Source organism: Lathyrus oleraceus, chromosome 7 (genome assembly GCF_024323335.1).
Source record: "Lathyrus oleraceus cultivar Zhongwan6 chromosome 7, CAAS_Psat_ZW6_1.0, whole genome shotgun sequence".
In the NCBI taxonomy this organism is placed as follows: domain Eukaryota; kingdom Viridiplantae; phylum Streptophyta; class Magnoliopsida; order Fabales; family Fabaceae; genus Lathyrus; species Lathyrus oleraceus.
Genome location: NC_066585.1, coordinates 163,657,376 through 163,671,311, shown reverse-complemented (window position 1 = coordinate 163,671,311; position 13,936 = coordinate 163,657,376). Strand labels below are relative to the sequence as shown.

The following is a 13,936-nucleotide window of genomic DNA, read 5'->3' as shown; positions in this document are numbered from 1 at the left end:
TAGGTTTTCAAGGCATTCTTCAAAGCTTTGTCCGCATACGGAAAAGTCATCCATAAATACTTCCATGATGTTTTCTAGAAAATCGGCGAATATTTCCATCATGCACCTTTGGAAGGTTGCGGGAGCATTACACAAGCCAAACGGCATTCGTCTATAAGCGAAGGTACCAAAAGGACACGTGAACGTTGTCTTTTCTTGGTCATCAGGGTGAATTGGTATTTGAAAGAAGCCTGAGTAACCGTCTAGATAGCAGAAATGCGAATGTTTTGCTAATCGTTCTAACATCTGGTCAATGAATGGTAAAGGGAAATGATCTTTTCGGGTTGCTTTGTTTAGTTTCCTATAGTCAATGCACATTCTCCATCCCGATTCGATTCGTTTGGTTATAGTTTCTCCTTTTTCATTTTCAATGACTGTTACACCTCCTTTCTTTGGTACTACGTGTACAGGACTAACCCATTTGCTATCAGATATAGGATATATGATACCTGCCTCTAATAACTTGGTTATTTCCTTCTTCACTACCTCACTCAGGATCGGGTTTAGTCTCCTCTGGTGTTCCCTAGAAGTTTTACAGTCTTCTTCTAGCATGATGCGGTGCATACAAATAGAGGGACTTATTCCTTTAAGATCGGTGATGTTGTATCCTAGTGCGGTTGGATATTTTCTTAAGATATGTAGGAGTTTTTCTGTTTCGAGTCTTCCTAGGTCAGCATTAACTATCACTGGTCGTTCAAGCTCTAAGTCTAGGAATTCATATCTCAGATTTTTGGGAAGTGTTTTCAGGTCTAGGGTTGGTTTCTTAAGGCATTGCGTAGGGTCCGGTGTTATTGCTAAACATTGGTTAAGTTTGTCTTCTACAAGATAGTCAGATGATTTGTCTTTTTCTAACTCAGTTTCTTTTATGCATTCATCGATGATATCCATGAAGTAACATGTATCTTCTATTGCAGGTGCTTTCAAAAATTGGGAAAGAATGAACTCAATTTTCTCTTCTCCTACTTCGAAAGTGAGTCGTCCTCGTTTTACGTCTATGATTGCACCGGCCGTTGCTAAGAACGGTCTTCCCAGTATAATGGGTGTAACTTCATCTTCTCTAATGTCCATAATTATAAAATCAGTTGGGATGTAGAATTGACCTATGCGCACTAGAACGTTTTCAAGAATTCCTACAGGATATCTAACGGAACGATCTGCTAGTTGCACAGACATTTTAGTTGGTCTTAATTCTCCCATTTCAAGTTTCTTGCATATGGATAAAGGCATAACACTAATACCGGCTCCTAAATCGCATAAGGCTTTGTCAATGACAAATTTTCCTATGTGACAGGGTATAGAGAAACTACCTGGGTCTTTAAGTTTAGGAGGCATATTCTGGATTATAGCGCTACATTCAGCGGTGAGTGTAACGGTTTCGCTATCTTCAAGTTTCCTTTTATTAGAAAGAGTTTCTTTTAAGAACTTGGCATATGAGGGCATCTGCGTAATAGCTTCTGTAAACGGAATTGTGACGTTTAATTGTTTCAGTAGGTCAACAAATTTTTTAAATTGGCCCGCATCTTTGGTTTTAATAAGCCTTTAAGGGTAATGGATAGGTGGTTTATAAGGTGGTGGAGGTACATAAGGTTCCTTCTTCTCTACGGTTTCCTTATTACTCTCTTCCTTTTCCTTAAGTTCACTTTTCTCCTCAGTTGACTTTTTAGAGTTTTGGTTTTCTATCCTTGGGTCAGACGGTCCTTCCACTTCCGTTCCACTTCTTAGTATGATTGCATGGGCGTGGCTTCTCGGATTAGGTTGGGGTTGGCCAGGAAATGTACCAGTTGGGGCAGCAGTAGGCGCTTGTTGTTGAGCTACTTGTGATATTTGCGTTTCCAGCATTTTGTTATGGGTAGCCAGGGCATCTACTTTACTTGCTAGTTGTTTAAGTTGTTCGCCAGTGTGTACATTCTGGTTTAAGAAATCTTTATTGGTTTGCTGTTGAGAAGCTATAAAGTTTTCCATCATGATTTCCAAGTTGGATTTCCTAGGGGCGTTATTGTTAGGTGTAGATGGGATCGGCTTTTGATATCCCGGAGGTATAGCTGGGGCTTGATTTGGAGATTGTCCAGGTGCGTATAAAGCATTATTACTCTTATATGAAAAATTGGGATGATTCTTCCAATTTGAGTTATAGGTGTGCGAGTAGGGGCTTCCTTGAGCATAGTTTACTTGCTCCGCCTGGATTCCTGTTAGGAGTTGACAATCTGCAGGAGTGTGACCTTGGATTCCACAGACTTCGCAATTCTGAGTTATGGCTACCACGGCGGCTGGAGGTGATACATTTAAACTTTCAATTTTCTGGACCAGAGCATCCACTTTTGCATTAACATGATCAAGGTTACTTATCTCGTACATGCCAGTTTTCGTTTGAGGTTTTTCTACCATCGTTCGTTCGCTTCCCCACTGATAGTGGTTTTGAGCCATGCTTTCGATAAGTTGGTAAGCATCAGCATAAGGTTTGTTCATTAGTGCACCACCTGCAGCGGCGTCTATTGTTAACCTCGTGTTGTATAGGAGACCATTATAGAAGGTATGAATTACTAACCAGTCTTCTAAACCATGGTGTGGACAAAGTCTCATCATGTCTTTGTATCTTTCCCATGCTTCGAAGAGAGACTCGTTATCTTTCTGTTTAAATCCATTTATCTGGGCTCTTAACATAGCTGTTTTGCTCGGCGGAAAATATCGGGCAAGAAAAACTTTCTTCAACTCGTTCCATGTGGTGACTGAGTTGGAAGGAAGAGATTGAAGCCATCTTCTAGCGCTATCTCTTAACGAGAAAGGAAAAAGACGAAGTCGAATTGCCTCTGAAGTGACACCGTTAGCTTTAACAGTATCAGCGTATTGGACAAATACGGATAAATGAAGGTTTGGATCCTCGGTAGGATTTCCAGAGAATTGGTTCTGTTGCACTGCCTGCAATAGTGAAGGTTTAAGTTCAAAGTTATTTGCTTCGATTGCGGGTGGAGCAATACTCGAATGCGGCTCATCTTGCGATGGAGCGGCGTAATCTCGAAGAGCACGAGCTGGTTCTGCCATCTCGGATAAAGGAAGAAGATTTTTGAGATCAGGAAGTTCGACAGGAGGGAGATTGTTTGCAGCACGATATTCCCGAATTCGTCGTAAGACTCGGAGATATAGTTCGATATCGTTGATTCGTAAGTAGAACGGCTCGCCTTGTGAGCGAGTGTGTGGCATACAAATCAACGAAAGAAAGAAAAGAAAAGAAAAGCCTTAGTCTCTACAGCGTAACAGAAGAGTTACGATATCGACTAAACAAAAGTCCCCAGCAACGGCGCCAAAAACTTGATCGCGACTTTATGAGTCGAATTTGGGGTACAAACTGCAAGTGCACAGTTCTATCGCGTAGTTTTAAAAGATATCGATCCCACAGGGACTTATGAATCGATATACCGTTTTCTAAGGTTACTTCGTAAAGCTAAGGCGGATGATACTTTGATTGTTCGGGGGAAAAGTAAAACTAAAACTAGATCTAAATTAAATATCAACTAAACGGATATCGGTATGTAGTTCGTTGTAATTAAGGAATCAATGCTTCGTTGGTTTCTTGGTTTTAAAATAAATCTTTTCAGTTGACACTATTGATTAAAAGTCTTATCTCAAACTCTCGCTCTGTTGAATAAACTATGATTTTATATTAACGTAGCTGTCACTTATTAGTTAAGTCAAAAACCACTTTTTGAAAACAATAGAATCCGTAGAAACTCTTTTTAAGAAAACACTGATCGTTTAAACACCCTTATCTCAAACTCTCGCTCTGTTGACTTAGGTTATATAATTAAATTCAAATGCTTAACTCTCGTCCTCACATTCAACCTTTAAAAATACTTTTTGAAAAAGATTAGAATTTAATTAACTCTAAAAATTGCTCTCGCCCTGATCTAGAATTAATGTCCAATTTACATTGTCCAGTTAAAAACTCAAACTCTCGTTCTATTGATTTTAACTTCTTTATGTCTTTTACTTTCGTACAAAAACCTTGTTATTAAACCTGTAAATTGAGACCATAAAAAGAGTGATTTTAATTTTAAATGTAATTAAACCAACCTAGTTTTGAGTCCTTCATTCCGCTTACTCTACATACCGATACCTAAATAAATTAGCCAGACATGCTAAACAGATCTAAATAATCAGCATGCATAAATAATTTCATCTCAGGCAAATAATATAAATAAATAATAAAGCAGGGCATATATAAATTCAAACAATAATTAAAGAACCTGAGTAATTAACAGCAGTCTTGAACATCCACCACAGACCGGTTGGATTTGTTCTTGAATTCTTCAATCAGACAGAAAAAATAAAAGTGAAGGAATAAAAATCTAGGGTCTAACGTAAGGTTAGATCTAGAGAAAGGTACACAATAGTTTCCAGTGTAGAAACTACTGTGCGAAAAATTAATTAATTGCTGGAAAAGAAAATAGAAATTGCAAAGGAAACAATATAAAGATTGTAAAAATAATGCTGTAAAAAATGTGTTTGTACTGCTGGAAGAGAAAAAGTGCTAAAAAGGAGAAAACAGCGAAGAAGTCTGGAACCGAGAGCTTTTCCAAAAACTACTATTTATATTCGTACTTTTTGTAACTGCTTCCAAGGGTTTTCCGTGTACATAGCCTTCACGTTGCAAACGGTCAAGCGTGATAGTAGGCTTCAACGTGGTCTGTTGCGTTCCTGGTGCCAAAAATATAGGAGAATGGTGTGACGTCCGTCACACCAAGTGTTACGCTCGTAACACAAGTGTGTAAAGCGTGACGCTCGTCACAGCCTTTGTGACGCTCGTCACAGGCACAACGCCTGTGCTTTTGGGCTGGGCTTTGGCTTTTGATATTTGCTTCTTTTCATCCCTATTTGCACCTCCTTTTCTTCCTTTTTTCTCTTGTGCTTCAAATAAACTACTTGAGATAAATAGAAAGAAAATACCGCGTAATATCGAATAAAATGAAATAAATTGAAGTAAATAATAATAGAATTTAATTAAATTGAGTCCTAGAATGTGATACTATTTCATGTTATCAGCTAGATCGGGAAGTGCGACATGACCACACGAAATTCAAAATTTTCAAACAAATCTCAAATCTGCAGGCCTGACACAGGCCGTGTCAGCTAACACGGGTGGCCGTGTCAGGCTGCTATTATGCTCATCTTTTATCTTTTTCCATGTGAGTACCTTCGCCCTTTTATGTAAGGCACTGTGCAAACCTAAAATAACAAACAAACACAAATAATAATTAGAACTAGTAAAACGTGGGTTGCCTCCCACAAATCACTTTGTTTAACGTCGCATAGCTCGACGGTTCATTCCCCTTGTTATGGGGGGTACTTCAGCCTCCAAACCTTATTGCACCTCTTGTCCAAAACTAGGACGTTGTCTCTTTCATCAGTATGGATTCCTTTATGCCACAAGTCCTCTTTAACCTCCATCTCCTTACCTTGTTTTCGTTTTCTTTTCTTTCTCTTGGTTTTTGGAGTTAAGGTGGGAGTCTTTCCATTCAGGGTGGCTAATGGAAGTAATGAGAGTCGAGAGGGCCTTCTTGCATCTTTCTCTGATGTTGCCATGTTACTTTGCCTTCTCGCCTCTGTCTTGATTAAACCTACTTGATAGTGAGATTCTGTATCTTCCTCTAGTTCTTGGTCTTCAATAGCATTCAATGTTATCTCTTTGTCGTGAACTTTCAAGGTTAACTTGCCCTGATCCATGTCGAGATTGCATCGACTTGTCTGTATGAAAGGTCGACCCAGAATGATGGGTGCCTCATCATCTTCGGGTATGTCTAGGATTACAAAATCAATAGGAAAAATAAAGTCCTCTATTGTTACCAGTACGTCTTCTGCTATACCATATGCATCCTTTCTTGAGTGATCCGCAAACTTCAGATTGGTCTTTGTATCAATGAAATTTTTAATACCCAACTTGTGATAGATTGATAATGGCATCAGACTCACACTAGCTCCAGAATCTATTAGTACCTTTTTGAAGGTTCTTTCTTTAATTGTGCATGGTACTGTTACCATTCCCGAATCCTTTTGTTTGTTAGGAATTTTCTGCCCCAGTGAGCTCGAACTATACTTTTCCTTCCAGGCTACCTGTTCTTCTGTTGTTGGTTTTTTTTTCTGACATTACCTCTTCCATGAATTTCTTGTAAATGGGCATCCTTTCAAGTGCTTCAAACAAATACATATGACCCTCAACCTTTTTAAACATTGTTATGAATTTCTCCAAGTCTGACTCACTTGGTTCCTTCTTTGTCACTCTCTGAGGGTAGGGCAACTTAATCACCGGTTTAGTCTCTTTTATAATTTCCTCTTCAATCGGCTCGCCCGGTGATATAATTTTTTTCTTTTTAGCAGCCTTTTTCTTTTTCGTTGTGAGACTATTAATATTTTCTTGACCTCTTGGATTTTGAACTGTTTCACTTGGTAAGGAACCTGTGGTTCGAGAACTTGCTAGTTGTTGTGCTATCTGCCCTAGTTGAACTTCAAGATTTTTTAGAGAGGCGGTGGTGTTTTTCTGATTGTTTCTCGTCTCTTCTTCAAATTGCCTATTTTGAGCTGCCATGTTTTCAATGGCAATCTCCCAGTCTGCTTTCCTTGGAGCTTGTTGTTGTTGTTGTTGTTCTTGATATTGAGTCTGATATTGACCTTGACCCTGTTGTGGAACATCCCCTTTCTGATCTTTCCAGGAGAAGTTTGGATGATTCTTCCAACCTGGATTGTAAGTGTTAGAGTAGGGGTTATTCTGCTGTAAGAATTTTATCCCTTCAATTTTTTGAGGAGTTGCAAAGCAATACACAGTGTGGTGAGGTCCAATACAGATTTCACAAGTGATGGTCTGAGCAGGTTGAATTTGAGCTACCTGTTGAGTACCTATATTCATCGCTTTCAATTTCTTCTCCACTTCAGCAGCGATTGTATCTTCCAAACGGATTTTATTTGCTTCCACTTTCAGGTCAATGACTCCTTCAGGTTTGCTTGTACACCTATCATATAATTCCAGATGCTCATTTGCGGCTATCGCTTCAATGATCCTTTTAATACCGGTGGCTGTTGAGAAATTTGTTGATCCACCGACTGCTGTACCAATTAACTATTTTGTCTTTATTTTCAGCCCATTCACAAACATCTGCATTTGTTCAGTCTGGTCCATATTATGAGTTGGGCATGCTACCAGGACCCTCTTGAATCTTTTGTAGGTATCTCCCAAAGACTCACTATCATTCTGTTTGAAGTTTAAGATTTCATACCTTTTTCTCAGAAATACTAATGCGGGAAAATACTCATTTAAGAAAGTTGTTTCCATCTCTTCCCATGAGGTAATACTGTCAGCTGGAAGAGAGTAGAACCACTCTTCCGCCTCTTCAGATAAAGTGAACGGGAACATTCTTAACTTCTTTGCTTCATCGGTGTGACCGTCAATTTTCAAAGTAGTACTCAAGGTCAGGAATCTCTGCAGGTACTTGTTGGCATCTTCATTAACCTTTCTGGTGAAAGATTTTCTCTCAAGTTGCTTGATTGTGCTGGGATGCAGTTGAAAGTTCGTCACATTCACCGGTTGGTTGACAATGGTCAATCTACCACCCGATGCATTTGCCCTTCCATAGTCACCTAGGAGTCTTTCCTGAGGTGGAGGTGGTGGAACTAGAGGAATTTCAGCCATGGTTTCTTTTTCTGAATCTGAGTGATCAGATGGAACTTTTTCTTTGGAATCCAATCTAGCGTTTCTACGTCTCCGGTGAAGGGTTCTCTCAATTTCTGAGTCAAAAAGAAATTTTGCTGAGGGCTCTCCTCGCATACACAGATTAGTGAATGAAAATATATAAATGACAAAAAAATAATTTTATTGCAGAGAAACAAAATTTTAATTGAACTTAAACTTAAACTCTATATTTTGGCAGTCCCCGGCAACGGCGCCAAAAACTTGATCGGAAAAATAGCAAGTGTACTATTTTGCCTTTTATAGTAATAAGGGGGAAATTCCCCGAATGTCGATCTCAAGGACTGCACGTTAATATTGAGTTAAATTATCATTCAATTAAACAAAAAGTATTAATTTGGTTTTTGAGTGTAAAAATATAATAATAAAAGTAAAGGTAAAGAAATATGAAAATAAGGGTTTATAGAGAAAAAGGAACAATGCCAGGGAAGGTGTATGATTTATCCCTGTAACAACTCTGAGTCACTATTGCATCAATAAATACCAATTACTACCAGTTCTCAAGGGTATTTTCTCCTAAGTCCTTGGTGACAAAACCTTTAATCAATCTACCCTAATTCCTATGTCCATAGCCAATTAGGGTGAAGTTAAGTTGTATAATATCAAGAATACTCTGGTTCATACAGGGTACCCCTAGTCCTAGGTGATATCTACTGTAGAGTAACCTTATGAAAACCTTATCAATGACGGTCCAGCCTAATTTGTAACCACAAATCAATCTCAATTGGTCCGAAAGAGAAAGCAATAAACACATCAAAAGGTTACCATAAAAACAATATTATAAATGCAAATGTAAACTCAAATTCATTACAATTCTAAATCAGGGACACCCCCCTAGCATTGGGGGGTTTAGCTACTCATATTGTTCAAAACAAATTCAAGATAAAAATTACACATTACGAGTAATTGGATGACTTTGATCTTCAATCGCTCCCGCTCATGAATATCTTCAGCTCTCCGAATTCCTTGATCTCTGTAATACTTGATTGCTTCACAATACTGTGTTTTTCCGTATTCCAAGATGATCTTTGATCTTGTAGAAACTCTTCTTATATAGTGAAAATCCCTTGGCAGAAGGTGGAAATCTCCAAAATGTCCATGCAGCTCGAGCCCGGTGAAAAAGCCTGAAAATTGGAAAATTAGCGTTTTAGGCTGACACTGGCAGTGTCAGGCTGACACTGGCAGTGTCAACTGACACGGGTGGCAGTGTCAGGCTGACACGGGCCATGTCAGCTGACACGGGCGGCCGTGTCAGACCACTGCCTTGTTATTTCCTTCCTGACACACCCAGGTGGCCTGACACGGGCGGCCGTGTCAGACCACTGTTTTGGGCTTTTCTTGTACTTTCTTGGCCTTCCTCCTGACACGGCCCGTGTCAGGCCTCCAAAATTGGAAAATCTTCTTTTTTCAAATGCCAAAACTTTCCACTCTCTCGCATTGAGTCCATTGGATCTTCTTCGTGGAGCTGGAGGGCATAAAAACGACAACCGACGCGTAAAATCACGAAAACACAAAATAAAACTGACAATTAATAAAATTGCTTAAATAACTTACGGGAATGAAAATTAACTTTAAAGGTACCATAATGCGTACACAGTGTCTCAAAGTTCTTGGTTTCTTGTCGGATAAGCAACAAAAATATAGTGAAAATGGTGACCGATCATTCACATCTAGGGTTTAAGACACTCATTGCTAAGAGCACAACCAAGGAATGATCCACAATGTCTTTAAGCATCTTATATGAGTCCCCATGATCTCTACATGTTATTTGGATCAAGTTTTCTTCAAGAGTTTGGAGTTGATTTTCCTTGGAAACCCTAGTTTGTCTGGGTATCCTGAGTAACTTCTTCAACAAGCTTCCTCATCAATTGATCAAATTTCTCAAGGGAAAATCCAAAATTCATCATCTTATGCATATGTGATCTACCATAAACCTAAAAATTTAAGAGAATTGCAAGTTAGCAAGTTGGTTGATGGTGGTTGGCCAGATAAATTCATCTAATCAAAACTGGGTCTCCCTAGACCCTATCTCCTAAAATTTTCACCATATGAAAATGATTCCAAGATCAAAGTTACTATAAATGACATCCTAAACAACTTTTATGTTGAAGTCTAGAGCTAATTTTTCTTGGAAAGTCATTTTCTATGTCGAAACATTATAGGTCATTTTGTCTAAACCCTAATTTGAAAATTAACTTCCCAAGGCCATAACTTGCTCATTTTTTATGAGATGAAAGATTTACAAGTTGAAAAATCAAATTCAAGATGTATACTTCAACTTTGATGTTTGGAGTGAAAGATAAATCAACTTTTATGAGCATGTGATATGAGGATACATTATAGGTCATTTTGGACCAATACCATTGAACAAGTGATTTTCCTCAACTTCAAAAATGCATAACTTTCTCATTCTAAATCCAAATGATGTCAAATTGGTGACCATTTTGAATGTATTTGAAATACCTACAACTTTAATGAAGACACTTTTCTCATTTCCGAACTTCCATCTCAAATTTAACCTTTATCCAAGTTCCAAATGTAAAAGTGTTCAACATAAGAGTTGTTCCTCTTGATCTAAGTTTTCCAAAGAGTCCTAATTCATTCATTTTGGATCAAATTTTCTAGGGTTGTGCATGGTTTTAACAAGCCTGCATCATTGGTGGAAATTAAAGTTCAAATGATCACATAACATTGCCTTGGCATTCAAGCTTCATTCCAACCTCATTTCATATGCATTTGGACCTAATTGGGTTGCTTCATGGGCCTGTACACGCCCATGCAAGCATGCATCATGCAATTGCCAAAATTGGAAACATTTTCAAGTGTGCGAATAACACTTCCAAATGCTATAAATATGGACCCTCTGAGCTCATTTGAGAAGACCCTTGCGCGCCAGCTTTGCCCCCTCTCTTCAAACCCTCACAATTCAAAGGAAAACCTGATATTTTTCACTTGAAAATTGAGTTTGAATCTCATTGTTTGGAGATTCAAAAACTCTAGGATCCAAAGCTTTTTTCCATTCCTAATCCATTTCTGCAAGTCATTGGAGCAAGATCAAATAAGAATTAAAGCAAGGAAGAGCAAGTTCTGCACAACATTGAAGGTATTTTCCAGAAATTTTCTTCTATTCGATTCTCACTCAATTCTCATCAATTCTCTTGGAACTTTGGTTGTTTGAAGTCCTACCAATATAGGCAAGAAGATTGAGTTGCTTTGAGGCCAAATCGAAGTAACTCAGTTGACACACCTCAAAATTCAACTCCTCATATCTTTCTATATATGTGGAGTTAGTTAAAATTGAGGTCAGATTCCTACTATACGCCATTTTCTCTTTCAGATCATGTCCTCCTTTTTCATTTATGTGATGGTGATGACTGAACCAGTCCTGCGAGGTTCTCCTGAGAAGGTGACCGAAGGTTTGGCGCCGGTGATGTGTTGGACAGGTTCTGAGCCACATGATCAATTCAAAATGTTTTAATCTCGTGCGTTGCTTGTAAACACCACTTGTGTTACGCATTGACTAGTGACTATAGTGGAAAGCGCGCTTGTGACCACTTGATCTGCCACCTCAATTAATGAGGGACATCAAGTGGTCCACGTTTTTTTGTATTTTCTGATTTTCATTTTATTCCTTTGATTTTCATTAATTCATATTAATTTTAATATTGATCCAAAAAATATGAGAGTTTCACCAAAAAAATTTAAATAAAATCCTCTTCCATATTCTGAATTAAAATTATTTTTTGGATCATTATTAATATTTTTCATGATTTAATTGATTTTGTGTTCATTTTTAATTGTTTAAAAATACTTTTAAGTTTCCAAAAATTCTGAATTTTTTTCTCCAAGGTCCTTTGACCTTGTTTGACCTATGATAAATCTCATGGCCACTTCTTTGGTGTTTTGATGAGGTTTTAGGAATTGGACAAACCATATTTAATTTAATGCATTATTTTTAGTATTTTTAAATTTAATAAATGCCAAATTATTGTGTTGAGCCATTTTGATTGTTTGTATGAGTTTGACTTGTGTTGTTGGGCCTTGGTCAAGGTTGATTTGACTTTGTTAAGTTAAGATCATTGGATTTAGGGGATTGATGGAATGTACATTCCATATCCCAAAATGAATGAATGATCTTAATTTGGTAAAAGTCCTACTTTGTCCAATTTGAGTTTTTATCCATTTCCTTCCCTCTTCATCTCATTCCCCTTCTTTATGCATTCATATTTTGGACCTATGATATCTCTACATCCTAAGGCTAGTTGATTGCAAAATCAACATAAGTATGGATGAGATTAGGCCACCACTTTTGCATATTTTTTTTGTGTGTGGTATGTTTCATGAGCATAGTCCATTATACTATGTCTCTAACATGCATTAACACCAAGATTCTATTGCCCGGCCTCAAATAGTTGTGACTTCTACATAAGTCCAATTATGATTGCTTAACATAGCGCTAAATTCTTGATACAAAAATGCATAGCATTCTAGTTAGTGAGATTGTAACTCTCCCCTCTTTCATGGTATTGTGTGGAAACTTGGCCTTTTTTCCTTCCTTTAGAAGATGTCTTGGTTCAAGGATCAATGCTTGTGATACGTGGGTTGAGTATTCTCCAAAGAATGACTTAAAATAAAAAGAAAAAACAATACTAACTTCTAACTCATTAACAACTAACATTTAATTTCAAGTCATTTACTTTAATGCACTTTATTTTTAAGCCTTATTCATTTGCCATGATTCATACCATTCTAATTGTTTATGTTAATGTCCTTTTCACTTTTTCTATTTGGACCATACTTTGTGATATATTTTGCTTGTGTATAGTGTGCTTGTTTGTGTGGTCTTTAAACATTAATGTACATAATAAGAACAAAAATCATAAAAAAACATCTTGTGTGGGCTGTTGGTTTGAGATGAGACAATTGGACTTAGAATTTATGTAACACTCCCTATGCAAAGGAATTAGCCAATGCCAAATTTCATGTAACCAAGTGCTTGTAATATGAAACTTCATCTGATACATCATTGAAGATCTATTTGAGTTCATCTGCAGCATGATTATTGTGAAGCTGTTACTTTGAACCTGTGACTTATGGCATTATGGAATTCATCTGCTACATGGGCAAATTTGAAGAAGATCATGGAATTGCTAAGCTTGGATGTGGCTATCTTTATTTGATTCCTTGCTCTTCAAGTTAATATTGTGTGCATTGTTTGTTGCTTGATTCTAATGTCCAAGGGAATTTGGGTTTCTATATAACATTCTTGTCTATTGGATTGCAGCCCATTGGTCAAATCTTTTCAACTCTTAACTTTTAAATTTATTCTTAGGATTAGTCTCTTCATATCCTCCCCACTTCTTTAATTTCAAAATCTCTCCCTCCTTTTAAGAACTTCTTTGTTTGTACTTATTTTTTCTAAACTTAGACCATTTTGCAAACTAGAAACTTTGGCCTTATGCTATTGCATTTTCAAACTCATTTTCTTAATCAAACTTGTAAATAGACTTAATTTTACTTGACTTAAAATTTTCAAAAGCCAAAAGAACTAACCCATTCAAACCATTTTAGGCATTGTGCCTTTCAAACTTAAATTTTTGTTAAAAGCAAAGCATCCACTCTAAAATTTGTATCACGGACTATGAGGTTTTGATCCCTCATTTTTATGTTGGTACGTAGGCACAAGTCCGAAGGTCTTGTCAAACACAAAAATATAATTAATGAATTCTTTTCTCATCCCCCCATTCTATTTGCTTGCTAACATCGTTTGTACAAAAGTCATATGCACACAAGAAAGGGCTCCCTAGGAGTACCTAGGACACTTTGGGTGCTAACACCTTCCCTCCGTGTAACCAACCCCCTTACATGTAATCTCTGGTATTTTTTTAGTTTTGATTTGAAAACTTCTTATTTTTGGGTTTCGTTCGTACTTTTCCCTTTTCCCTTGGAAACAATAAAAGCGCGGTGCCGACTCTTGTTATTTGATATCTTGCTTATCCATAGCTTGATGATCATGAATTTACCACTACAAAAGTCAATGACCAAGATTAAGTCCTTGACAAAGAGACCTCTTTAAGCTTATGAATCTGACTCAAAGGTTAATGAAGATTGGGTCACTTACATGAATTTAAGAGGCTGGATGGATGACCAAACCTGAAGAATATT

General features: G+C 37.5%; 1 non-coding gene across 1 annotated transcript; it reads left to right on the top strand.

Annotated features, from left to right (window-relative positions):
• The first annotated feature begins 2,593 nt into the window (after positions 1–2,593).
• On the top strand, positions 2,594–2,700 carry LOC127108548 (small nucleolar RNA R71). Its single transcript, XR_007796079.1, has one exon. It is a non-coding gene; the product is annotated as a small nucleolar RNA R71 (small nucleolar RNA).
• The last annotated feature ends 11,236 nt before the right edge of the window (positions 2,701–13,936 follow it).